Consider the following 27506-nt stretch of genomic DNA (forward strand, 5'->3'; position numbering starts at 1 on the left):
TATGCTGCTTATCTCCATGTCATTCAGCTCTTTTACTGTAATTTTGTTTTGTTTTTTTCATTTAGTACATATTCCTCTTTCTCCTCATTTTGTCTAACTCTGTTTGTTTCTACATATTAGAAGGCCAGCTACCTCTCCTTATCTTGAAAGTAGCGGCCTTGTGTAGAAGAGGTCCGATGATGCCCTATAGCACCTGAACCAGAACCACGCACTCTAGAAGTGTCCCCTCTGTGGGCTGCATGCACCTTCCTATTGTGGCTGAACCACAATTACCTTCAGCCCAGCTGCAATGATGCTCTTTGCCTACTGTGGATGCACTGGGCAGTGCTTGCTCCCTGCATTTTTAAGAGGCATGTGTGTGGCCACCATGGGCTCACTGGTAGACAGGGCTAGTATTCAGCCTGTCAGCAATTAACCTCTATACCACAGCTGCAGGTACACTGAAGGAAAGGGCTTGCTTTGTGTCAAGCCAGCTAAACCTAGCTTCAGGAACTACGGACATGCTGCAGTATGGGGTTTTCAACCCACCCTTGCCAGGAGTCACTCTGAATTGGCTACAGTCCCAGCCACGGCTGCCTGCCAGGTGTGGCAGAGCAGGAGCCACTCTGGAGGGATGCCTGCCAAGGAGGGTGGGTTGGATCCTATGCCCACTTTTTAATTGGAGTGTTTGGTTTTTTGTTATTGAGTTGTATGACTTCTTTCTAAATTCTGGATATTAACTACTTATCCAATACCTGCTTTGCAAATATTTTCTCCCACTTCATAGGTTGCCTTTTCATTTTATTGTTTCTTTTGATGTGCAGAAACTTTTAAGTTGAATATAGTCCCAATTGTTGGGGTTTTTTTGTTGTTTGTGCTTTTGGTATCATATCCAAAAAAAATCATTGTCAATACCAATGTTGAGGAGCTTCTTCTCTAGGTTTTCCTTCTATGAGTTTTATGGTATCAGGTCTTATATTTAAGTCTTTATCCATTTTGAGTTAACTTTTGTAAGTGATGTAAGATAGAGGTCCAATTTCTTCTTTTTTTTTTTTTTTCGTTTTTGTTTGCACGTGGTTATCCAGTTTTCCCAACACTGTTTGTTGAAGAGACTATCCTTTTGCAACTGAATGTTCTTGGCTCCCTTATCAAATATTAGTTCACTGTATTTGCAGAGACTTAATTCTGGGCTCTCTATTCTGTTCCATTAGTCTATGTGTCTATTTTTATGTTGGTACCCTAAAGTTTCATTACAATAGCTTTGTAGTATAGTTTGAGGTAAGGAAGTGTGACACCTACACTTTTGTTTTTCTGTCTCATGATTATTTGACTATGTGGGGTCTTTGTGGTTCCATATAATTTTCAGGATTGTTTTTTGTTTTTTCTATTTCTTTGAAAAATGTCATTAGAATTTTGATAGGAATTGTGTTGAACTTGTAGATAGCTTTGAGTAGCATGAACATTTTAACAATATTAATTCTTCCAATCCATGAATACAAGATGTTCTTCAATTTCTTTGTGTCTTCTTTGGTTTCTTTCAACAAAGTCTTGTAGTTTTCATTGTATAGATCTTTCAATTCCTTGGTTAAATTTATTTCTAGGTATTTTATTATTTTTTTAGGATGTTGTGAATGGAATAGTTTATTTTTCAGATGGTTCATTGTTAGTGTATAGAAATGCAACAAATTTGTTTTTGTATCCTACAGCTTTATTGAATTCATTGATTACATCTAACAGTTTTTTAGTTGAGTCTTTGGTATTTTCAACGTATACGATCATATCATCTGCAAATAATGATATTTTACATCTTCCTTTCCAATTTGGATGACTTTCATTTCTTTGTTTTGCCTGCCTACTCTAGCTAGGACTTCCAGTATTATGTTGAATGCCAGTGGTTAATAGAGGGCACCCTTGTCTTGTTCCTGATTTTAGAGGAAGCACTTTTAATTTTTCTCCATTGAATATAATTTCAGCTAGGGGTTTGTTATAAATGGCTTTTATTATGTTGAGGTATGCTACTTCTATACCCAACCTGTCCAGAGGTGGGTGGCGGGGTGGATTGTTTCTTTAAGTAAGCTCTATGCCCAGCATGTGGCTTTAACTCACAATCCCGAGATCAAGAGTGGCATATTCTACTGAATGAACTAACCAGGTGCCCTGTTGAGGGTTTTTTATCATGAAAGGATGTTATATATTCTCAAATACCTTTTCTACATCTATCAAGATGATCATAGGATTTTTAGCTTTCATTTTTAATGTGATGTATCACATTTATTGATTTGCATATGTTGAATCTAAGACAATATTTTTAAGTCAATATTTTCAATCAAAGGAGATAAATGGGTTTATAGGACTTATTTTTAATACTGATTTTCATATCTGTTTACAGTGTCCTCTCTTTAAAAGCTTCATCTTAATGTACATTGAGGCCTTTAGTTATCATCCCTTTTAGAATAGTTACTTTATTATTCTCTCCATTTTTAACATATTTTGACAGGACTTCTTCACATATGTGATAAGCAATATATTCTAATCTTTATCACGATGGTACAAAAAGAGCTATTTTACTTTTATATTAAAGCATAAGAATTATGCAGCCAAGCCCCCCTTAAAGAAAAAAATCTTTCTACTGTCAAATCATTGTTCAGATGTTCTTATTCTGAGTAAACTTTTTTTTAAAAGATTTTATTTATTTATTTGACAGAGAGAGACACAGTGAGAGAGGGAACACAAGCAGGGGGAATGGGAGAGGGAGAAGCAGGCTCCCCACTGAGCAGGGAGTCCAACACAGGGCTCAATCCCAGGACCCTGGGATCATGACCTAAGCTGAAGGCAGAAGCTTAACCGACTGAGCCACCAAGGTGCCCTTATTCTGGGTAATCTTTACCTCATAATCTTATCTATACCAATGATATTTAAGATTCTCTACACTAAAAAGTACCCATTTATTTTTCTTTAACCTGTTGGTATAAGCCCTCACCAAAAAAAAAAAAAAAAAAAAAAATTTTTTTTCTCAAAATTGCTGTATTATTTTAAACAACTTATTATACTTCTCTAAGAAAGAAAGAAAGAAAACAAAAGAAAAGAAAAACTATAATTAGTATTGCAGTCAAGGAGATGAACCAGATCTCCTTTTAAGAAAGAACTTAGGATTATGCTGCAGAGATGGTACTTACTTGTTAAGAGCCTTTAGGTTCTGCCTCAGCTTTCCAGCCAAATCCACAATCTTCCCAGGCATATCCCAACCAATGACTGCATGGTTAAGGTATTAGGACCTGGTTATTTCTGCATAACATGGGACTCCTCTAAAAAGCAATCTTTGCTCTAGAGCTCCCCACTGTGTTAGCTAAGACTTGTCAGATCTGCATCATGGTGAGGAGACTCTCCTGGCCCTATCCTGCCTCCTTTAATTTTTCACAGGCGGGCACCTGGGTGGCTCAGTTGGTTAAGCAACTGCCTTCGGCTCAGGTCATGATCCTGGAGTCCCTGGATCGAGTCCCGCATCGGGCTCTCTGCTCAGCAGAGAGCCTGCTTCTCCCTCTGACCCTCCCCCCTCTCATGTGCTCTCTCTCTCTCTCGCATTCTCTCTGTCTCAAATAAATAAATAAAAATCTTTAAAAAAAAAAATTTAATTTTTCACAGGCACTGTTCTCCAATATATGTATATATCTCTTGTACTAACTCCAACTCAGCATCTTCTTCCCAAAGGACCCAACAGACACAATTATTTAATACCGATATAGCAATATTATTCATCAAAGATCCAGAAATAAAACTATAATTTTAGCATCTCAATACAAACATCTATTTCTCTCATTTATATACTCCCTTGTTCTTCCATGGATATTCACAGCATGAGATTTAGAAAATATTGCTTTAGAACAATATGAAAACAACTGACACTCTTTATAGGTTAAAAGGTTTATTTTTTGTATCAAAATAAAGTATGAACCTTCAGGGGGAAAAAGATTGATATTAAGATATTAAAAATAGATATGCAGAAGAGTTTTATTTTTTTTTAAGATTTATTTATTTATTTGAGAGAGCGAGAATGAGAGAGAGAGAGTACATGAGAGGGGGGAGGGTTAGAGGGAGAAGCAGGCTCCTCGCTGAGCAGGGAGCCCGATGTGGGACTTGATCCAGGGACTCCAGGATCATGACCTGAGCCGAATGCAGTCGCTTAACCAACTGAGCCACCCAGACACCCTGCAGAAGAATTTTAATGTTTCATTTGGAAAGCTGGTTGATGATTTACCCCTCATTTTGATTTGGCAAATGTTTTACTCTGACACCAAGGATGTATTTTCTTTTCGAAGCCAATTCCACTAAGCCAATATCCTAGCTTGGTTAATTTTCTGTATATAAATTTTTTTTAAAAATTTTAAAGTAGGCTCCACGCCCAGTGTGGAGCCCAATGCGGGGCTTGAACTCACGACCCTGAGATCAAGACCTGAGCTGAGAACAAGAGTCAAGAGTCAAACATTAACACTAAATCAACTGAGCCACCCAGGTACCCCAAATCATTTTTTTTTTTTAAGATTTTATTTATTTATTTGACAGAGAGAGACACAAGAGAGGGAACACAAGCAGGGGGAGTGGGAGAGGGAGAAGCAGGCTTCCCATGGAGCAGGGAGCCCAATGTGGAGCTCGATCCCAGGGCCCTGGGATCATGACCTGAGCCGAAGGCAGCCACTTAACAACTGAGCCACCCAGGTGCCCCCAAATCATTTCTTTAAAAAAAAAAAATGTTTATTTGCTGACTTGCTAGAGCAATTCCTCAACATGTACATTCTATAGTAACAATTTTTGTTTAATATTCATATCAAATTTTTTTAAATATTAGCATCTATCATTGTGAATTTTGGGGGGCTCAATTTCTGCCATAATGAGTTTCCTTTTCCTAACCAATTCTGTTTTTCCCAGGTCATAAAGATCTAAATTTAGTCAAGAGCAAGAGGATTTTGTTACTACCAGATTAATCAATAACAACATCTTGCAGTTATAGCTGGTAGATTTTATTTGTGTTACTTCTACCCTGTCAAATGATGGAAACAAAATTATTTGTAATCAAAAAGCCCGTATTTCAAAATTATTTTTCTTCATATTGAGGTCATTAAGTCAAATGTCATCTTTTCAAATGAATTATCCTTTATCCCTGTGATGAAAAGGATGTAAGTATTCAAATCAGAAAAAACACTGGGGACAAGCTTGGTGGGTTGGTTGGACAAAAAGAAAATCCGTGTGGCTATAGAAGTGTGGTAAAGAAGAACAGCAAGTGGTACAGTATCTCTTAAATGTCTCAGTTCAGACGTGACACACCAATCTGCTCATATTTCATTGATTAAAGTTAGTCATATGGCCCTCCTTGTATATAAGGAAGGCTACAAAGGTAACATTTCTGCATGCCAAGGAAGGAAAAACATATATTGGTGAACACTTGTGTCTTCTACTACAAATACCTATCTTAAAGTACCTATAAAGATTACAAGGAGATAGTATCAAGTTCTTAGCTCACTGCCAACATTTGTGAGTATCCAATAAATACAACTAATTTATGTTTTGTTGTTTTTATGAATATATGCTAATTATATGTCCTTTTTCAGGTAATCATGAAACATTTTTTTAAAAGCCATTTGAGAACCTTGACCGTCACTAACACCAAGTGTATAGTTACACAAACTTCTTGCCTTTTGTGAAAACTGAGGAAATACTTCCATAGCAACTATCTTGCTAACACTTCTCTAGTTCTTCACAATGCTTTGGTGACCATCACTGACCACACTTTAGGACCATCACTGACAATACCCTAGAGAATTTTATTAATCCATGACAGGAAACCTGAATCATAACTACATCTAGATATTCACCACCCAACATGAGTATCAATAATCTTTTTAAGAATTATGATCCTCATATGACCAGAAAAGGTACAAAAGAAGAAATAAAAATAACCATGAACATTTGAAAAAAATGTTCAAATTAAGCAGTGTGACTTTCACTTCTAGTCATGTGAATTCAGTAATTTAGATCAACTATTCTAATGCAAACATGAAAACATGAAAATCACCTGATTATAGGCATTAATTAAAGAGTCACCAAGACAGAAAAAAGAATTATGGGAAACAGATCCAGAAGAAGAAGGAACCCAAGAGATAAGAGCTGTATTTTGGGCCACTTTTCTCCAGTGCAACTCTGCAAATCTAGCTAACGATTTAGAAAATAAGCAGGGCTTTGACAGGCACATAATACAAAGAACAAAAACTGGAGTCCAAAGCCCACCAAGAAAAGGCAGATAGTTAAATACCATGTGTTTAGAATCCATACCCTGAAGGGCTACTCCCAAGAAAGCCTAAAATAAACTGTCTTTGGGATTATAGCCTAGCCTCAAATCATCTCAGTACTTAAACTGGATTAAGGTGATACAGAATCACTAGTGCCCCCAGTCATCTGCCAGAAGCAAGCATAAATCTTTATACTTAAACCTTAAGCTATTTCTGTAACTTTTCTATTTACAATATCCAATACTCAATCAAACATGAGTAAGCATAAAAGGCAATATTTTTTTTTTTTAAAGCAACAATAGATTCCCCCACAGGGATCCAGAAAATAGTTACCAAAAACAGACTGCAAGGGGCGCCTGGATGGCTCAGTCAGTTAAGTGTCTTGACTCTTGATCTCAGCTTAGATCTTGATCTCAAGATTCTAAGTTCAAGCCCTACACTGGACTCCATGCTGGACGCAGAGAAGGAAGGGGGGGGGGAGGGAGGGAGAGAAAGAGGGAGGCAGGGAGGAAGGGAGGGAAAAATACCCATGACTTATGCCCATGGATATACTTATACAAGAATGGTCCTAGCAGCTTTACTTATAATAGCCAAAAACTGTAAACAACCTAAATGTCCTTCAATAGATAAATGGATCAACAAACAGATATATCCATGCAACAGAACACAACTCAGCAATAAAAAGAAACTATTTAATACACACAGTAACATGGATGAATCTCAAAATAATTATGCTAACTGAAAGAAGCCCCCCAAAAAGTACATGCTTTACATTTACATAAATTTCCAAAAATACAAGTAATCTGCAGTGACAGAAAGCAGATCAGTGGTTACTCAGGGATAGGGAGTAATAGCAGGGGAAAGAATAGGAGGCAAGGACTATAATAACACACGAAGAAACTTAAAGGAGTAGTGAATATGTTCATTATGTTGATTGTGGTGATGATTTTACCAGAATAAACATATCAAAACTCATCACACTGTACATTTTAAAGATGTGCAGGTTATTTACATCAATTATGTCTCAATAAGCCCCCCAAAATAGTAAATATGTTCAAGGAAATAAAAGGCGAAAGCGACAAAATCATCAAAGAACTTGAACTATTTTTTTTTAAGATTTTATTTATTTGTCAGAGAGAGCACAAGCAGAGGGAGCAACAGACAAAGGGAGAGGGAGAAGCAGGCTCCCCTCTGAGCAAGGAGCCCGATATGGTACTCAGTCCCAGGACCCTGGGATCATGACCTGAGCCAAAGGCAGATACTTAATTGACTGAGCCACCCAGGCATCCCAAACTTGAACTATTTTTTACAAAAGAATCAAATAAATAATCTAAAACTCGAGTATACAATTAACCAAAATTAAGAATTCCATGGGTGGGATTAACAGCAGCTCAGAATACAGGTCAGAGTGCTCACTTCGGCAGCACATATACTAAAATTGGAAAGAAGAATACAGGTCAGAAGAAAATACGCAGAATAAAATACAAAGAGACAAAAGGATAAAATATAACAAAAACAAAAGGAAGGAAGGAAGAGACAGAGGGGGATATAGTGGGAAAGTGAAAAGTTCCAAAAGGAGAAAGAAAATGGGACAGAAGCCCATGATTATCATTATCAAAGTGATAACGGCTTAAAATTTTTGAAAACTGATTTAAAACATGATAGAGATTCAAGAAGCCCTATGAAACTCAAGTAAATAAGTACAAAGAAAATCATACTGTGTTCAAAGACAAAGACAAAGGAAAAAAAAACAAAATGCTTAAAGCAGCCAAAGGAAGGAAATCAGATTAACTTCATGGAAAAAAAAAAAAAAAAAAAAAGACTGTCAGCTACCTCCAATTAAAAAAATAGAAGCCAAAACACAATGGAAACACATCATCAAACTGCTGAATGATAATAACTGCCAACATAAATTCTATTCCCTAAAAAATACCTTTCAAGCATGAATGTGAAATAAACACACTTTCAAACAAAAACAGAATTTTCAGAGGCACCTGGGTGGCTCAGTTGGTTGGGCGACTGCCTTCGGCTCAGGTCATGATCCTGGAGTCCTGGGATCGAGTCCCGCATCAGGCTCCCGACTCGGCGGGGAGCCTGCTTCTCCCTCTGACCCTATCCCCTCTCATGCTGTTTCTCTCTCTCTCTCTCTCTCTCAAATAAATAAATAAATAAAATCTTAAAAAAAAACACAGAATTTTCAGAATTCCCACCCAGAAAACTCAGCATAATTATTCTGAGACTCTTTTATGTGGTTGTGCATACCAATAATTTGTTCCTTTTTATTGCTGAGTAGTATTCAACTATATGGATACACCTCAATTTGTTTATACATTCATCTGTTGATGGGCATTTGGGCTGGTCCTCTTTTGGGCTATTATAAGTAAAGTGTACTTTAGACAGAAGAAAAATTATGCCAGATGGAATCCTTGGAAAAGCAGGAAAGAAAAAAAAAAAAGAGTAACAGAGAGAATAAATATGTCATTAAATCTAAATGAATACTGACTATTCTACAGGGTTTATTTTTTTTTTTTTTAAGATTTTATTTATTTATTTGACAGAGAGAAAACCCAAGCAGGAAGAGTGACAGGCAGAGGGAGAGGGAGAAGCAGGCTCCCTGCTGAGCAGAAAGCCTGACTCAGGGCTCGATCCCAGGACCCTGGGATCATGACCTGAGCCGAAGGCTGAGGCTTAACTGACTGAGCCACCCAGGTGCCCCAAGGTTTAAATTTTAAACATAAATAAACTACAGTAGCAGCGCACAAGTCAAGAGGGATAAGGTCTTCGCACCAGCAGGAAGAACATAAAGGTATCTATATTATTTTTTTTTTTTAAGATTTTATTTATTTGACAGAGAGAGCACAAGCAGAGGGAGAGGGAGGGAGAAGCAGGTTCCCTGCTGAGCAAGGAGCCCGATGTAGGACTCGATCCCAGGACCCTGGGATCATGACCTGGGCCGAAGGCAGCCGCTTAACCGACTGAGCCACCCAGGCGTCCCAAGGTATCTATATTATTAACTTCTTATAATTCAGAGAAAGTTCAGTAGTAATTATAAAGAAATGTGAGACATTTCATTCTTAAATTCAACAAATATTTATTGAATGTGTGCTATGTATCAGGCACAAAACTATGTGCACTATGTAGGTACAGTGGTAAACAGAATAAACTCCAAACAACTCAAAGCCTATCAATAGTAGAATGGATAAATGCATTTTGGTTTATTCATAAAATATAATACTATAGAACAATAAAAACAGACCACAACTGCATATACAACATAGATGAATCTCAAAACACAATGTTGAGTGACAGAAAAAAGACACAAAGACCACTTACTATACTCTTCCATAGTACAAACACAGGCAAGAATAATCCATGAAAATCAGAACAGTGTATCTTTGGAGAGAAGGAAGGGTTCAGGATTGGAATTGAGCATAAAGAGGGCTTCCAGGACACTGGTAATGGTCTATTTCTTAAATTAAGTGGTGGTTACATGAATGTGTTCATTTTGAAGATTATTTACTGAGCTCTGTAGCTTGCACACTTTTCTGTATGCATGCTATAATTTAATAAAAATTTCTCAAAAGATAGTATAGTCCACATTTTACTGACATGGAAAACTTTAGAATATATTTCTGAGGAAATTAACTTCTGAGAAAAAGAAGAAACTACTGAACAGCAATTTTACCTCCTTTTTATAAAAATATATTGCATATATACATTATGCTCAAGAGGATTCTGAGAGGGTACACAACAAAATATCAATAATTATTTTATCTGGCTGGCATAAATATAGGTGGCATTTTTCTCCCCATACAGGTCTATTTTTTAAATTTACAACAAACAGGGCGCCTGGGTGGCTCAGTCGTTAAGCGTCTGCCTTCGGCTCAGGTCATGATCCCAGGGTCCTGGGATCGAGTCCCACATTGGGCTCCCTGCTCGGCGGGAAGCCTGCTTCTCCCTCTCCTGCTCCCCCTGCTTGTGTTCCTGCTCTCGCTATCTCTGTCTCTGTCAAATAAATAAAATCTTTTAAAAAAATAAATAAATAAATAAATTTACAACATGGAAATATTACATAATAAATATATTTGATAAGTAATTATAAAAGAACAATAGGCCTTTTATCTTCTTTATTCTAAAAATAATTCTCCTTCAAACTGATGGTTGCCAGAGGAAAGGGGGGTAGGGCTGGACAAAATGAGTGAAGAGGAGAGGGAGGTAGAGGCCTCTAGTTATGGAATTAATAAGTTTTATGAAATAAAAGGTACAGCTTAGGGAATATACTTAATTGTAAAAGTATTACATGGTGACAGATGGTAGCTACACTTGTGGTGAGCATAGTATAACCTATAAACTTGTTGAATCACTATGCTGTACATCTGAAACTAATGTAACATTCTATGTCAACTATACTCAAATAAAAATAAAAAATAGAGATAATTATCCTTGAAATAAAAGATCAAAGCCAAATGGGAATAGAAAAGTTCTGCTTTCACTCTGACAATTTACAAATATAATACCACAGTCCAAACAGCAGGACTATTCTTTCTTTCTTTGCTGTTATTGCTACTAAAACCATTTTAAAAGCTTTTTATGTACTTAAACATTTCTCACAAGCTTCATTCCAAGCTTTGGCCTTCTCCACACTATTTTTACACTCTGGTGTCTCACTTTTATTGTCATCTCTGTTTATATGACTGTCCTTCCCCCTTTTTTTTTTTTAAGATTTTATTTATTTATTAGAGAGAGAGAGAGCACAGGCTGGGCGTGGGAGGGGAGAGTCAGAGGGAAAAGCAGACTCCCGGCTGAGCAGGGAGCCTGATACAGGGCTTGATCCCAGGACCCTGGGATCATGAGCTGAGCTGAAGGCAGACGCTAAACTGACTGAGCCACCCAGGCGCCCCTGTCCTTCCCTTTTCTACGTCCTTTCAATATCTGCACTCATCAGCATTCCCATCTTATTTTACCTTCTCTTCTTCTCACAGGCAATACCTCATGATTTTTTTTAAAATGTTGTCTTTTCTTCAAAGAGCCAGACACTAGAAGATTAAAATTTCACCAATTCAGGGTGCCTGGGTGACTCAGTTGTTGAGCATCTGCCTTCGGCTCAGGTCATGATCCCAGGGTCCTGGGATCGAGCCCCACATCGGGCTCCCTACTCCGCGGAGGGCCTGCTTCTCCCTCTCCCATTCCCCCTGCTTATGTTCCCTCTCACTGTCTCTCTCTGTCAAAAAATAAATAAAAACCTTTATAAAAAAAAATAAAGGGCGCCTGGGTGGCTCAGTTGGTTGAGCGACTGCCTTCGGCTCAGGTCATGATCCTGGAGTCCCTGGATCGAGTCCCGCATCGGGCTCCCTGCTCGGCGAGGAGCCTGCTTCTCCCTCTAACCCTCCCCCCTCTCATGTACTCTCTCTCTCTCTCATTCTCGCTCTCTCAAATAAATAAATGAATCTTTAAAAATAAATAAATAAATAAATAAATAAAATTTCACCAATTCTACCATATCAAAACATCACATTCAGATGTCGCTCAGCTCTCCTTGTCACTAAGAGTACATAACTCTTTTATAGCTAACCATAAAACACTGCAAACCCCTTCAAGCAGTTACCCAATATTCAACACTTTATGTGCTTCATTTTGGGGTTTTCCCAACACTGCTTTGACCCAACCTTTAAACAGTAAAATAAAATGCACAAATATTTACCATAACAATTTGTAATTATTCAATTTTACATGTATTACATAAAATTTATAAAATGAGAGGGAAAAAACACGTGATTCTACCACACTAACAACTTATTTTGGTATACTTCCTCATTTCATTTATTTTCATTTGTATTTTGTTTCAGAACTGTAATTACATTGTATGTATGATTTTGGTATTTGGCTTTTTTTCCCAACTATACCATAATCATCTTTCCATGTGTCTATATGTCCCAACGTCACTTTTCATTATAATGATTTCACTGTTCCTAGAGATTATGGTTGTCTCCAATATTTAGCTACTATAAATAATGCTGCAATAAACATCATCATATAGTAAGTTTTGCATATTTTATATTATATTCTCAGGTTAGATTCATAGTCTTCCCTAAGGTATCATGAAAAAGATGGTACTTGACTCAAAAGATAGAATATTTTTTTTGTTTTGCTTTAAAGATTTTATTTATTTATTTGACAGAGACACAGCGAGAGAGGGAACACAAGCAGGGGGAGTGGGAGAGAGAGAAGCACACTTCCCGCCGAGCAGGGAGCCAGATGCGGGGCTCGATCCCAGTACCCTGGGATTATAACCTGAGCCGAAGGTAGACACTTAATGACTGAGCCACCCAGGCGCCCCCCCCCCTTTTTTAAACAGATATTTATTCTCTCATGATTCTGGACACTAGAAGTCTGGAATCAAGGTGTTGATTTCACCTTGCGTATTCCTAGCTTCTGGTGGGAAGCATTAAACATCATCAATCCTTGGTTCTTTTTTTTTTTTTTTTAAGGTTTTATTTATTTGAGAGAGAAAGCGCATGCAAGCAGGGGGAGCTGCAGAGGGAGAAGGAGAAGCAGGCTCCCTGCTGATAAGGGAGCCCAATGCAGGGCTCAATCCCAGGATCACAACCGGAGCCAAAGGCAGACACTTAACCGACTGAGTTACCCAGGTGCCCCAGGATAGAAGATTCTGAATAGAGAGGAGAAAGACAGAACACACAAGACCCTGAATCTGAGCTCTGTGGAAAATAAAGAATGGCTCAGTTTGGCTGGTGCTTTGTATATCTCTATAAATGAAAACAATAAGAATAAAAATTGGAAATGGGTTGAAACAAGATAATGAAGGAAGTTTATTAAGTAGACAATGAAGCAGAGGACACCCGGCTGGCTTAGTTGGTAGAGCAGGCAACTCTTGATCTCAGGGTTGGGAGTTCAAGCCCCACACTGAGCACAGAGTTTACTTAAAAATAAAATCCTTGGGGCGCCTGGGTGGCTCAGTTGATTAAGCAACGGCCTTCAGCTCAGGTCATGATCCCAGGGTCCTGGGATCGAGCCCCGCATCGGGTTCCCTGCTCCTTGGGGAGCCTGCTTCTCCCTCCCCCTCTGCCTGCCGTTCCCTCTGTTTGTGCTCTCTCTGTGTCAAATAAATAAAATCTTTTAAAAAAAAATAAAAATAAAAAAAATAAAATAAAATCCTTGAGGGGTGCCTGGGTGGCACAGTCAGTTAAGCATCTGCCTTCGGCTCAGGTCATGGTCCCAGGGTCCTGGGATCAAGCCCCACATCAGGCTCTGCATTCGGATCTCTGCTCAGCCAGGAGTCTGCTTCTCCCTCTCCCTCTGTGATCTCTCTCGCTTTCACTCTCTCTCAAATAAATAAATAAAATCTTTAAAATAAATAAATAAGGGGTGCCTGTGTGGCTCAGTCATTAAGCGTCTGCCTTCGGCTCAGGTCATGACCCCAGGGTCCTGGGATCAAGCCCCTCATCGGGCTCTCTGCTTGGCGGGAAGCCTGCTTCTCCCTCTCCCACTCCCCCTGCTTGTGTTCCCTCTCTCGGTGTCTCTCTCTGTCAAATAAATAAATAAAATCTTTAAAAATAAATACATAAAATAAAATAAATCAAATCAAATCCTTGAGGGGCACCTGGGTGGCTCAGTCAGTTAAGCATCCAACTCTTGATCTCAGCTCAGGTCTTGATCTCAGGGTCATGAGTTCAGCCCCCAAAGGGGGCTCCACTAATTTAAATAAACAAGTAAGTAAGTAAATAAATAAATAAATAAATAAAATCCTTTGGAGAAAAAAGGAGACAATGAAGGGTAACTAAAGTGTTTTTCTATTCTGAATAATGCATGGGTTAATGTAATCTATAGGTATTTCACAAAATTAATAAAAATCTTAAGTGACTCTGAATGTGTAAATAGTACTTGTAACATTTTTTATCTGGAGACCTATCTTAAATCATAAAATTATAAAATATTCTCTATAACAGAACTTTTGTTAACCTTCAATCTTTTTCAGAATTCCCCTTCCTATTCTGGTTTAATATCTACCAATCTTAGCCAACAGGTAGAGCTGAGAGCTTATAGAGAAAAGATGCATAGCATCATCATTTTGTTATGACTACAATGGAAAAGGAAGAAAAACAGTATCAGTCCTAGCCAATAAAGCAAAGTAGACACATGTACACATTTTTCAGTTGTTTTCTTATTGTAAGAAATGTTATCTTAATTTTAAAAACACCTTTTTAAGGGGCACTTGGGTGGCTCGGTCGGTTGGGCATCTATTGATTTCAGCTCAAGTTATGATCTCAGGTCTTGAGATGGAGCCCCAACTCGGGCTGTGCACTGGCCATGGGGCCTGCTTGGGATTTTCTCTCTCCTTCTCCCTCTGCCCTACCCCCAACCTGGCTCACGCTCTAAAAAGAAAAGAAAAAGGGGTGCCTGGGTGGCTCAGTTGGTTGAGCGACTGCCTTCGGCTCAGGTCATGATCCTGGAGTCCTGGGATCGAGTCCCGCATTGGGCTCCCTGCTCGGCGGGGAGTCTGCTTCTCCCTCTGACCCTCTTCCCTCTCATGCTCTCTGTCTCTCATTCTCTCTCTCTCAAATAAATAAATAAAATCTTTAAAAAAGAAAAAAAGAAAAAAGAAAAAGAAAACACCTTTTTAAGAGTTGATGTCTCATTTTATTTATTTTTAAAGATCTTATTTATTTATTTATTTGACAAAGAGAGAGAGCACAAGCAGGGGGAGCAGCAGGGAGAAGGAGAGGGAGAAGCAGGCTCCCCGCCGAGCAGAGAGCCCCACACGGGACTCAATCCCAGGACCCTGGGATCATGACCTGAGCAGAAGGCAGATGCTTAACTGACTGAGCCACCCAGGCGCCCCTGACATCTCATTTTAACGAAGTAAAAAACCTTGCAAAATAATTAACATCCAGCGAAGTATGAAATTTTAAAATGATTTTGCAGAAACTTGATTGAGTATTATAGTCAACAAGCAAATAAAATTACTAGAAGTTCTTTCTTTCTGTTTCAAAAGTTTTAAAATAAAGGAGAGGTGCTAGCAAAGAAACAATGATTTGCAATGCAAGCACAAAGCTGAAAGGCAGCCAGATAGACTTACCTGAATCAGCTCACCTCAGAACACTAAATCCTAAGCTATCACGAGGGATGACAAGAAGCTACCTGATTTACACTTCAGAACTCTCAACTAGCTCTGCAGTTGTCAGTACCAGATACTTCTAGAAATGAAATGTGAGTAGAACTGTTTAAATGCCTAGTTAAGCAGCAGTTAGATCCCCAGATACTCTCCGTTCTCTATGTACCTGGGTGACTGTACTTGCTCCATCCCAGCAGAAGAATTGAGATTTACTATCAGGTAAAAATTTAAAAGAGAATAATTGGCCTATGGGAATACTTAGCATTTGAGAGCAGGAACATCAAACTGAAAAGAGAGGGAACTGTGTAAAAGTTTGCACAGTGAATTCTGCAACCTCAAATCTTCCTCTACCCACTCCCCAAATTCTGGCAACCAAATCTATACCTCCCAGCAGGTAATGGAAAGATCCTTCTCTGTGAAATCTGACAAACCAAAGGTAAAAATATATAAAAAAAAAAAAAGGGAAGTTATCAAACCCAATCCCAGCAAGATCACCCATTTTTAACCAATGGTGAAGCCAACAGTCCAAAACCTCACAATGACTACAAGATTAGGAAAAAGCTAAAGAAAGCCTCTAACATGGAAGATTAAAACTAAAACAAAGGTGGGGAGGGGAAGCTAGAAGAAAAAGACTTATTCAAGGAAACAAAAGCATTTGTTAAAATCAGTAATATCTTTAGAGACGTAAAAGAAAATATTGCAACCATAAAAAACAAGAACCAAATGTTATGAAAAGGAATATTAAGAGACAAAAAGAGCTGTTGAAATATTTTTAATGGCAGAAATGAAAAGGAGATGGAAGAAAAAGGGAAGAAACTAACAGAACAGTAAAAAGAATAACAACAACAACAAAAGCCAGGGACACCTGGGTGGCTCAGTTGGTTAAGCATCTGCCTTTGGCTCAAGTCATGATACCAGGGTCCTGGGATCAAGCCCCGCATGTGGCTTCCTGCTCAATGGGAAATCTGCTTCTCCCTCTCCCTCTGCCCCTCCTCGCTGCTCATATTCTCTATCTTACTTGCAGGCTCGCTCTCTCTCTTTCTCTCTCCCTCTAAATAAATAAATAAAATGTTAAAAAAACAAACAAAGAGATGAAAACAGGGCTTCCAAAGAGAGAAGAGAAACAGTGGAGAATGGAAGGACTTAAGTTCACAAGCTACCAGTTTAGAAGAGCCTACTGAAGGTCTAGAATAATGAATACAAAAAGACCCACTAAAAGGCATGAAGTTTCAAAATACAGGAACACATGTAAGATCCCAAAAGCTCTGTGTGAGGGAAAAAAACACCACACAAAAGACTGGGAATCAGAGTAGCACTAGACCCTCCGCAATCTTGAAATCTAAAAAACAAGGGATCAGTAACTTCAAACTTCTGAGGGAAAATTATTTCTGGTTAATCCAAATCATCAATCAAGAATAAAACATTTCAGACATGCAAGGCCTCAATAACATTACTTCCTTTGTACCCTCCCTTACTCAAGATGCCCCTGGAAGATATGCTTCAACAAAATTAAGGAAAAAAATAAGAGGTGAGATCCAAGAATAAAGAGATCTAACACAAGGAAGAGAAAAAAAGGGAATCCTCAGAATGATGGGGGAAGATAAATTCCAGGATATCAGTGGTGCATCACAGAAAACAATCAATATAGATTAAAGCATCTCAAAAGGCCCAAGGAGAGAGATCTTCAAGAAGATAAGGCTGGTGGAGAGATTTTAGGGAAGTGGCAGAATTAGATGAGTTTGAATTAATGATAAGCAATAGGAAACTAAGCAAAGAAACAACAACAAACGATTATTAAGTTCATTTACACAGTCAAAATGAAAGCACTGAATACTGACTTCACCAAAACTACAGTGTAACAAGATAATGGGAAGATGCCAGGTGAATGGGAAGTGTGTCTGAGCAGGCAAATGTAATAGGTTAGGTGAAAGTCAATCCCCATTTTCATGACAAGAAATCAAGAAATACAGTCAAATATTTTTAACCAAAAAAATAGTAATAAGATTTATTTACAGACATGGAGGTATATTAGTTAGGGTTAGGTTGGGCTGCAAGAGACCAAAACCTCAAGAGCTTAAAATGGAAATTTTTTTTCTCTTTCACATAAATGAAGTAATTCTAGGACTGGTATGGAGAATCCGTGATTATCCTTTCATTATACAATCTTTAATATATAGCTTTTACTTCCCAGTCCAAGATGGTGGCTCAAGTTCCAACTATAACATCCACCTTCTTTTTTTTTTTTTTTTAAGATTTTATTCATTTAGGGGCGCCTGGGTGGCTCAGTTGGTTAAGCGACTGCCTTTGGCTCAGGTCATGATCCTGGAGTCCCGGGATCGAGTCCCGCATCGGGCTCCCTGCTCGGCAGAGAGTCTGCTTCTCCCTCTGACCCCCCCCCCCCCTCATGTGCTCTCTCTCTATCTCATTCTCTCTCAAATAAATAAATAAAATCTTAAAAAAAAAAAAAGATTTTATTCATTTATTTGTCAGAGAGACAGAGACAGTGCATATGCACAAGCAGGGAGTGTGGCAGGCAGAGGGAGAAGCAGACTCCCCACTGAGCAAGGAGCCCGCTGTGGGACTCCATCCCAGGACCCTGGGATCATGACCTGAGCCAAAGGCAGATTCTTTAACCAGCTGAACCATCCAGGTGTCCCTAACATCCACCTTCTAACCAGCAGGAAAGGTTAATGAAGGCTCTGCTCCTTACTCTTAAAAACACCTCCCAGAAGTCACATATGACTTACTGTTCAATACTTAGTCATATCACCACAACTAGTTACAAGAAAACTGCAGCATGTCTATATTCCAGGTAGCAATGTACCCAGTTAAAAACCAGAGGTTCCACTTCTGAGGAAGGGGGGACAACTAGCAGCCTCTGCCACAAGCAGTAAATATCCAAAGAATCAGCTTTAAAAGTTTCCAGAGTTGCCTCTGGGGATGAGAAAAACAAAAGGCGGTGACAGAGTACTGGAGAACAATACTGGGTTTTTTGTGGGTTTTTTTTAAAGATTTTATTTATTCATCAGAGACAGAGAGAGAGGCAGAGGGAGAAGCAGGCTCCCCACTGAGCAGGGAGCCTGATGCGGGACTCGATCCCAGGACCCTGGGATCATGACCTGAGCCGAAGGCAGATGCTTAACCATCTGAGCCACCCAGGCGCCCCAATACTGGGTTTTTAAATATGCTTCATAGAACTATTTGATTTTAAGCTATATGAATATATAACTTGATTTTTAAAAATTTTTAAAGAATGATGGGGAAAAGTAAGTAGAAACAGAGCCACAACTTCTGTTTCTGAAAACTTGTCTTTTTTTTTCTTTTCAGGGGGTGCGATAGAGGTAAGAACTGTATAAAATCAAAAGTAAGCCCTGTCAGTACAGTAGTGCCCAATCTTTAAGGCAGTGATTTTAGCTGCTTAGAATATTTTTTTTTTTAGGCAACACAGGCTCAGGGCAGGCCTGGTGGGCAGTGGAACGGAGGGCAAGTCGGAATGTGCTCAGCTGGATGCCACGGCTGCACAGCCATGAACCTGTAGTGGCTGCAGAAGCGCACTCAGCAGTAGCTGGACCAGCAACACTATCAAGGTGCTCTATTCTGTGCAGAAAAGTAGCTTCACTCTCTCATGAGAACCCCAGGACATTTATTGGTTGTCTCAGCGTCTACCTGACAGCACAGTATAACAAAGCAGCTCATACACTTCGGTCACAAAAACTGGACAAAGCGTATGCAGCATGTCTCTACCTTGTAGCTACCTGCCATTATGCTGCAAGAAGGCATCAGCAGGCTCTTGATGTTCTCGATATGGAGGAGCCAATCAACAAAAGGTTATTTGAGAAATACCTGATGAAAGTGGCTTTAAAGACCCCTCCAATGATTGGGAAATGTCACGGTCCTCGAAAAAGAGTTCCATTTATCTCTTAGAGGGAAAATCTCAGATGCCCTGGATAACCGCGCCCTAGCAACCTATACTTACAAAGACATTTTGAAACTCCACGCCTACTGTTTTGAAGCATTTGATCTTTTAATGTCACACTACATGTTGACAGCTCAAGAAGAAAATGAACTTCCTGAGTCACTACCTCTTAGCATGCTCTGTACTGAAGAACAGGAATTGCTGTGCTTTCTGTTTGAGAACAAATTTAAAAGTATAATAATCCTAGTGAAACTGTCTTCCCTGATTATGTAGATGGTTTGCAAGAGAATCTGGATGTGACAGTGTCTTTAACTGAGAGACATTATTATAACTGTGATTTTAAAATGTGCTACAAACCAGAGGGCTGGATGGCTCAGTTAGTTAAACATCCGACTCGAATTCCATTCAGGTTATTATCTCAGTGTTGTGAGATGGAGCCCCAGGCAGGGTTCCCCCATGGCATGGAGCCTGCTTAATTAAGATTGTATCTCTCCCTTTCCCCTCCGTGAGTATGCTCTCTGAATGAAAGAATGAAAGAAAGAAAGAATGAATGAATGAATGAATGAATGAATGGCGCTACAAGCTTACTTTTATAGTAAGGTAAAAGATCCTTTCCATGCAAACTGTTTACCTGTACATACAGGGACACTTGTGGAACTGAATAAAGCAAATGGACTTTTCTCTTTCTCATTAATTTGTGTGCAATCCAATTGCACTCTAATCAGTTTGCAGCGGGATGCTATTATCTCATGCTTGGTCATATAAATGAACATGCCAGAGGTATCTCAGCAAAGTAACAACACTTGAGAAGACATACAGGCCCCCATGGGTAGCATATAGGCACTTGTTTGCAGTTGAGAGTGAGCATGACCAGGCTGTGGCTGCTTCATAGGAATGCAGGTGATGAAAGGCTCACTACTGGAAACCTCAAGGAAAACTCCAGATTCCAGACCTTCCTTGGAAGAAACCTTTGAAACTGAAATGAATGAAAGTGACATGATGTTAGAGACATCTATGTCAGACCACAGTAGATGATTCCAAACAGGTCTCAATTTCATTTTGTCTTGGGGTAAGTCAGTGTTTCCTCACATCCTTGTCATGTCCTAGAATTTCCCATTTCTTATTTTTTTTAAAGATTTTATTTATTTATTTGACACAGAGAGAGAGAGAGAGAGAGAGTGCACAAGCAGGGGGGAGTGGCTGGCAGAAAGAGAGGGAGAAGCAGGCTCCTCGCTGAACGGGGAGCCCCACGTGGGGCTCAATCCCAGCACGCTGGGATCATGACCTGAGCCGAAGGCAGATGCTTAACTGACTGAGCCACCCAAGCACCCTGAATTTCTCATTTCTTAACAGGAATCCAGACTACACCTTTACATTTAAGAATGGAGACCTGCCCTAAGAGACTGGATTATACACACCTTTGCAACAGATATTTTCTGATCCTACAAAGTAATTATACATAGAAGAATAAAGAATGTAAACAGCCAAAAAAAATTTTTTTTTCTTTTTTTAAAGCTTCTTTTTGTTCCGGTTGTGTTCCTGATTCTATGGAGGACCAGAAAGTTACAACAAAGAATCTCTAAATCACAGAATCTATCAATACTTAAATATTAATCTATCAATATTAAGAGCACAGTGATTACTTTGGGGGCAGTCTGAAATTGTTTTTGCTAAAGGGAACTTTTTCCCACAAAAGGTAAGAATTACTATTGACCTAAGATACTACTAATAGTGAATCATAGTATAATTTAATTTATTGATACTTTTAAGATAATTCATAGATCAAGGTTCTCCAACAACGACAAAAAAGCATTTGGTCTTTTGCCCTCTTATCAGGCTGAGTCTGGATGAAAAGCCTAGGAAAGCCCTGCATTAAAAAAAAAAAAAAAACCTACCCGTTGTCAAATTCTTTAGAGGAAATGGTTATAAATATTTGAAATATAAATAAAAGAGAGAAAAAACAAATACACTGTAGCAAAAGTAGACAAGTTAATGTCACATCTATGAAGATATATTATCCCCACAACATTCCTTTTCATAAACAAAAAAGAAGAAGAATGCTGAATATTAGACTTTCCTAGTTAAGCTGCATCAATATTTTAATGTTTACTTAGATTGATATTATTTCCTCTCATTTTTCAGATTTATTGCTATCTCTAACCATTTCTAAATGCTGTGAACAATGACCAATTTTGTTAAAAAGCTGCTTTTCTGGGGGGAAAAAAAGTTTGACTAATCCAAATTACAGAAAGAAAACTATGACCCATGAAATTGAGAGAATTATCTAAGATCATACATAACTAATGGGTAGCAGAGCCATAAACCTGGTTCTCTTCACTCTAATACTGGGGCAACTATGTCAAAAAAGGGAAGCACAACCTCTGTTACATTCCCTGGTCAGTAATACCATATGCAAATCCCTGTTCCTCCCACCCAGCTAATCGATTAATCCCATTTACATCAACGAAGTGAATTATTATGCTTTACTTAAAGGATGTAGGTGGTAGTATTAAGCCATTTGGGCTCTTTCCAATTGCCAGAACTATATGCAGATTCACTTAAATTACTTCACAACCAGAGTTTAGTGCAAGAATATGTGGGGTAGTGTAGAAGCACAAAAAGACTCCACAATTAGGTCTCCCTGAAAACTGGAACACTGATCAGAAAATAAAACTGGTATCCAGGGGTGCCTGGGTGGCTCAGTCAGTTAAGCATCTGCCTTTGGCTTGGGTCATAATCTCAGGGTCCTGGGTTAGGCTCCCTGCTTCAGCTCCTATGAACCAAGCCCTTGGATTTCTAGATCTTTTCTGTACCCTTTATAATAACCTCCCTCTTTTCCTTGGAACCAATCTCATTTAAATTCAAACAAGGAAAATTTAATTCATTTCACTAAAATGAAGCTAGACAGCTCAGGTGTTAAAAGAATACAGATTGTAGAGAGAATGCTTGGGATTGAATCCCAGGCCCTTTACTCTAAAATGCAAAACTCCAGACAAGTTACCTAAAGCCTCTAATTTCCATCTGTAAAATGGAAATAATTAGAGTATCTCCATATCAGTAAAATCTTATGATTAAATGAGATATTTGTCATGTGCTTTGTGTATCTAGCAAGCACTGAATAAATGTTAGCTATTACTATTAATTTGCATGTACTTCTTTCCTCTCACTCAATATAAAAAATCCTGTCCTTAAGGGCACCTGGCTGGCTCAGTGAGAAGACAATGCAACTCTTGATCTCAGGGTTGTGAGTTCAAGCCCCACACTGGGTGGAGAGATTACTTAAATTAAAAAAAAAAAAAAGAAAAAAAAAACTTATCCTTATACCATAACTGAGAAAGAAGAAAAAAAAATCTTATTTCTGGATGTAAAAATCTGGCAAATATTTTTTTAAAAGTTACTGGTACAAAAAAATAAAAATATAAAACTAAAATAAATAAAAAATAAAAAATTTATGAATACACTGTAACCACAATGTCTTAACTGCAGGGAATCTCTCACCCTTTGTACAATCTGCAGAACTAATAATATCAAATACTCAAAAAATATCTTTGATCCTAATGAAATGATTTTTCCACAACAGAGTTAAAATGTTGTGTCAAGGGCGCCTGGGTGGCTCAGTTGGTTAAGCGACTGCCTTCGGCTCAGGTCATGATCCTGGAGTCCCGGGATCGAGTCCCGCATCAGGCTCCCTGCTCGGCAGGGAGCCTGCTTCTCCCTCCGACCCTCCCCCCTCTCATGTGCTCTCTCTCTCTCATTCTCTCTATTTCAAATAAATAAATAAAATCTTTATAAAAAAAAAATAATAATAAAATAAAATAAAATAAAATAAAATAAAATGTTGTGTCAATACCAAATATACCTTATCTAAACCACCAACATTTTAAGAGTCCAAAACATAACAACTTTTAAAGGACAACAAAATAAACCCATTTTATAAAATAATAAGTTATTTCTTTTATTCTAAGATTATTATAACTGGAATCAATTTGTAGACCTACTAAAATGACAAGAAATACAAAGAGAACAAATACATAGTAGCTTCTATTGAGTCCTTTTAGTAACAACCAATGTCAAATCCAAAAACAAGTGATCTCATTACCATTTACTGTGTTTTTAATCCGATTAATGCCTGGATCATACTAGATAAACTTCATTTATTCAAATAGTTATTTACTTCCTAAGAATAAGTCATAGTTTTTTGTGTTTTTTTTAAGATTTATTTATTTATTCATTTGAAAGAGAAAGTTTTGTGGGGTTTTTTTTAAGATTTTATTTATTTATTTGAGACAGAGAGAATGAGAGAGAGAGAGCACATGAGAGGGGGGAGGGTCAGAGGGAGAAGCAGGCTCCCTGCCGAGCAGGGAGCCCGATGCGGGACTTGATCCAGGGACTCCAGGATCATGACCTGAGCCGAAAGCAGTCGCTTAACCAACTGAGCCACCCAGGCGCCCGAGAGAGAAAGTCTTAAGCAGACTCTGCGCTGAGCGCCGGGGCCCGACGTGAGGCTCAATCCCACAACCCTGAGATCAAGACCTGAGCAGAAACCAAGAGGCAGACGCTTAAGACTGTGCCACCCAGGCACCCCAATTCATAGTTATTTTAAGAATTATTTATCTGGGGTGCCTGGGGGCTCAGTCGGTTAAGCGTCTGTCTTCAGCTCAGATCATGATTCCAGGGTCCTGGGATCAAGCCCCACATTGGGCTCCCTGCTCAGCCGGGAGTCTGCTTCTCCTTCTCCCTCTCACCCTCCCTGCTCTTTCTCTCTCTGTCTCTCTTTCTCTCTGTCAAATAAATAAATGAAATCTTTAAAAAAAAAAAAAAAGAATTTACTTGTTTAAAAAAAAATAATTATTTATCTGTATCATTCTCCTCTGATTTGGATAGTTTGGGTTCTCCTGTTCAATACCAAAGAAATTAGATCAACTTTAAAAATCACATCAAAATTTTGAAAGTCCACAATTTTTTTTCGTAATTTGCCCTCACTACCCACAATATGTTAATAAAATTAAAAGTCTACATTACTTTTATTTCAATAACACTAATTATCTTTTACAGGTAATTGAACCTGTGTCCACTAAAGGCACATCTGGTATAGGAAGAAAGAGCTAATATTAAGAGTACCACCACAGGGGCGCCTGGGTGGCTCAGTTGGTTAAGCGACTGCCTTCGGCTCAGGTTGTGATCCTGGAGTCCCAGGATCGAGTCCCGCATCGGGCTCCCTGCTCGGCAGGGAGTCTGCTTCTCCTTCTGACCCTCCCCCTCTCGTGCTCTCTCTCTCAAATAAATAAATTTTAAAAAAAATCCTTAAAAAAAAAAAAAAGAGTACCACCACAAAGTAACAACTTGATAATGAAATGACAATCCAATGTTGACACGGACAAATGATTTGAACAAACACTTCACCAATAAGCACAAGAAAAAAACGACCAATGTTATTATCCTTATCATTGGAGAAATCTAGAAATTAAAACCACAGTGAGATATTACAACACATAACACAGGGACGCCTGGGTGGCTCAGTCAGTTAAGCGTCTGCCTTCAACTCAGGTCATGATCCCAGGGTCCTGGGATCAAGTCCTGTGTCGGGCTTCTTGCTCGGCGGGGAGCCTGCTTCTCCCTTGGCCTGCCGCTCTCCCTGCTTGTGCTCTCTCTCTGACAAATAAGTAAATAAAAATCTTAAAAAAAAAAAAAATACATATCACAGAATGGCTAAAATTAAAAAGATTGACAACACAAATATTGATGAGACTGCAGAATCACTGCAATTCTCATACTGTGTTGGTAGGGAAATAAAATGGTACAATCCTTCTGGGAAAAGATGTAGCAGTTTCTTATAAAATTAAGCATATACCCACCTATGACCCAGAAATTCAACTGTTAAATATTTACTCAGGAGAAATGAAAATATATTTTCACGAAAGACTCAAGAATATTGATAGCAGTTTTATTCATTATAGCCAAGAACTGGAAATAGTCCAGGTATCCATCAATAGAAGGGTTAAACTGTTGTATATTATGGCAAAAAAAAAGAGAAGAAACTTATGACAGATATAACAATTTGGATACATCTCAAAAACTTACTGAGTGAAAGAAGACTTACATAAAAGAGTACATGCTGTATGATTCCACATACATGAAATTCTGGAATGGGCAAAACTAATCTATGGTGAAAAAAAATAAAAACAGTGACAGTGATTGCCCCTAGGAGGGCAGGGACAAGAATGGACTGGAAACAGGCAAAAGGGAACATTTTAGGAAAATGGTACTATACTGTATCTTGAGATAAGGAATTGAGTTATACAGTGTATAAAATTTCCAAAAATGTAAACTTAAGATGTGTATCTCATTTTACATAAATTTTACATCAAAAGAAAAAAGGTCAAAAGAACGTTTCATTCTAGAATGTTCATGATATGCAAGCTAAACTAGTCAGGCATTCTGTTATCAACAATTTACTTTGAAATGCATCCAAAAAAGGATGAATAGAGGAATTAAATAAATGGGTTAGTATGTAATAAAATATAGTAAAATGTTAAGTATACAATGTAGATGTAGGCATGCGGTGTTCACTGTAAACTTTCAGCCTCGCTGCAGCTTTGCAGTTTTTCATAATCATATGTAGAGAAAAAATTTATCCAATCCCTCAAGGCTCATTTTTTTTTTTTTAAGAATTTATTTTTGGAGTGCCAGGGTGGCTCAGTCGGTTAAGTGTCTGCCTTGGGCTCAGGTCATGATCCTGGAGTCCTGGGATCAAGCCCCACATCAGGCTCCCCGCTCAGTGGAGAGTTGGCTTCTCCCTCTGCCCCTCCCCCTGCTCATGCTCTCATTTCTCTCACACTCTCTCTCTCAAATAAATAAAATCTTAAAAAAACACAAACACACACACATTTAAGGCTCCGATTATGCTCCTTTAAAAATATCAGCATGCATAAGAAATCAGCATTTAGGGGCACCTGGGTGGCTCAGTCAGTTAAGCATCTGCTTTTGGCTGGAGTCGTCATGGTCCTGGGGTCCTGGGATCAAGCCCTGCATCAGGTTCCATGTTCAGGAGGGGAGTCTGCTTCTCCCTCTCCCTTTGCCCCTCCCCCCACTCTCTCTCATTCAATCTCTCAAATAAGTAAATAAAAGATTTTTTTTAAAAAATCAACATTAAGGGTGCCTGGGTGGCTCAGTCGTTAAGCGTCTGCCTTCGGCTCAGGTCATGATCCCAGAGTCCTGGGATCGAGCCCCACATCGGGCTCCCTGCTCCGCAGGAAGCCTCCTTCTCCCTCTCCCACTCCCCCTGCTTGTGTTCCCTCTCTGGCTGTCTTTCTCTCTGTCAAATAAATAAAACCTTTAAAAAAAAATAAAAATAAAAAATAAATTAAAAAATCAACATTTAGGTATGGATAAAAGGAAATAAGCATATATATCGTTCATATTTTATAGTAATTTTAATGAGAGAGAGAAAGGAGGGGAGGTAGGGGAGGAGAGGGGCAGAGGGAGAAGGAGAGAAAGAATCGTTTTTTGTAATATTGAACAGTAACATTTTATTTTTTTAATTAACATATAATGTATTATTTGTTTCAGGGGTACAGGTCTATGCTTCATCAGTCTTACAAAATACCTAGCACTCACCACAACACATACCCTTCCCCATGTCCATCACCCAACCACCCCATCCCCTCACCCCCCTCCCCTCCAGCAACCCTCAGTTTGTTTCCCAAGATTAAGAGTCTCTTATGGTTTGTCTCCCTCTCTGGTTTTGTCTTGCTTCATTTTTTCCTCTCTTCCCCTATGATCCTCTGCCTTATTCCCTAAATTCCACATATCAGTGAGATCATATGATAATTGTCTTTCTCTGATTGACTTATTTTGCTTAGCATAAAACCCTCTAGCTCCATCCACATCATTGCAAATGGCAAGATTTCATTTTTGATGGCTGCGTAATACTCCACTGTATATATACACCACATCTTCTTTATCCACTCATCTGTCAATGGACATCTGGGCTCTTTCCATAGTTTGGCTATTGTGGACATTGCTGCTATAAACACTGGGGTGCAGGTGCCCCTTCGGATCACCACATTTCTATCTTTGGGGTAAATACCCAGTAGTGCAATTGCTGGGTCACAGGGTAGCTCTATTTTCAACTTTTTTTTTTTTTTTTTTTTTACAGCTTTTTGAGGAACCTCCATACTGTTTTCCAGAGTGGCTGCAC

General features: G+C 38.7%; 1 protein-coding gene and 1 pseudogene across 3 annotated transcripts in view; one reads left to right on the forward strand and one right to left on the reverse strand.

Annotated features, from left to right (window-relative positions):
• Window positions 1-27506, reverse strand: part of SBF2 (SET binding factor 2) — a 472728-nt gene that overhangs the window by 416118 nt on the left and 29104 nt on the right. The window lies entirely within an intron of this gene.
• LOC135362313 (cell division cycle protein 16 homolog) lies at window positions 18917-19782 on the forward strand (annotated as a pseudogene).

The sequence above is a fragment of the Mirounga angustirostris genome, unplaced genomic scaffold (assembly GCF_029215605.1).
Source record: "Mirounga angustirostris isolate CCGP_5_RB_7025 unplaced genomic scaffold, mMirAng1.0.hap1 SCAF_13, whole genome shotgun sequence".
Taxonomy (NCBI): domain Eukaryota; kingdom Metazoa; phylum Chordata; class Mammalia; order Carnivora; family Phocidae; genus Mirounga; species Mirounga angustirostris.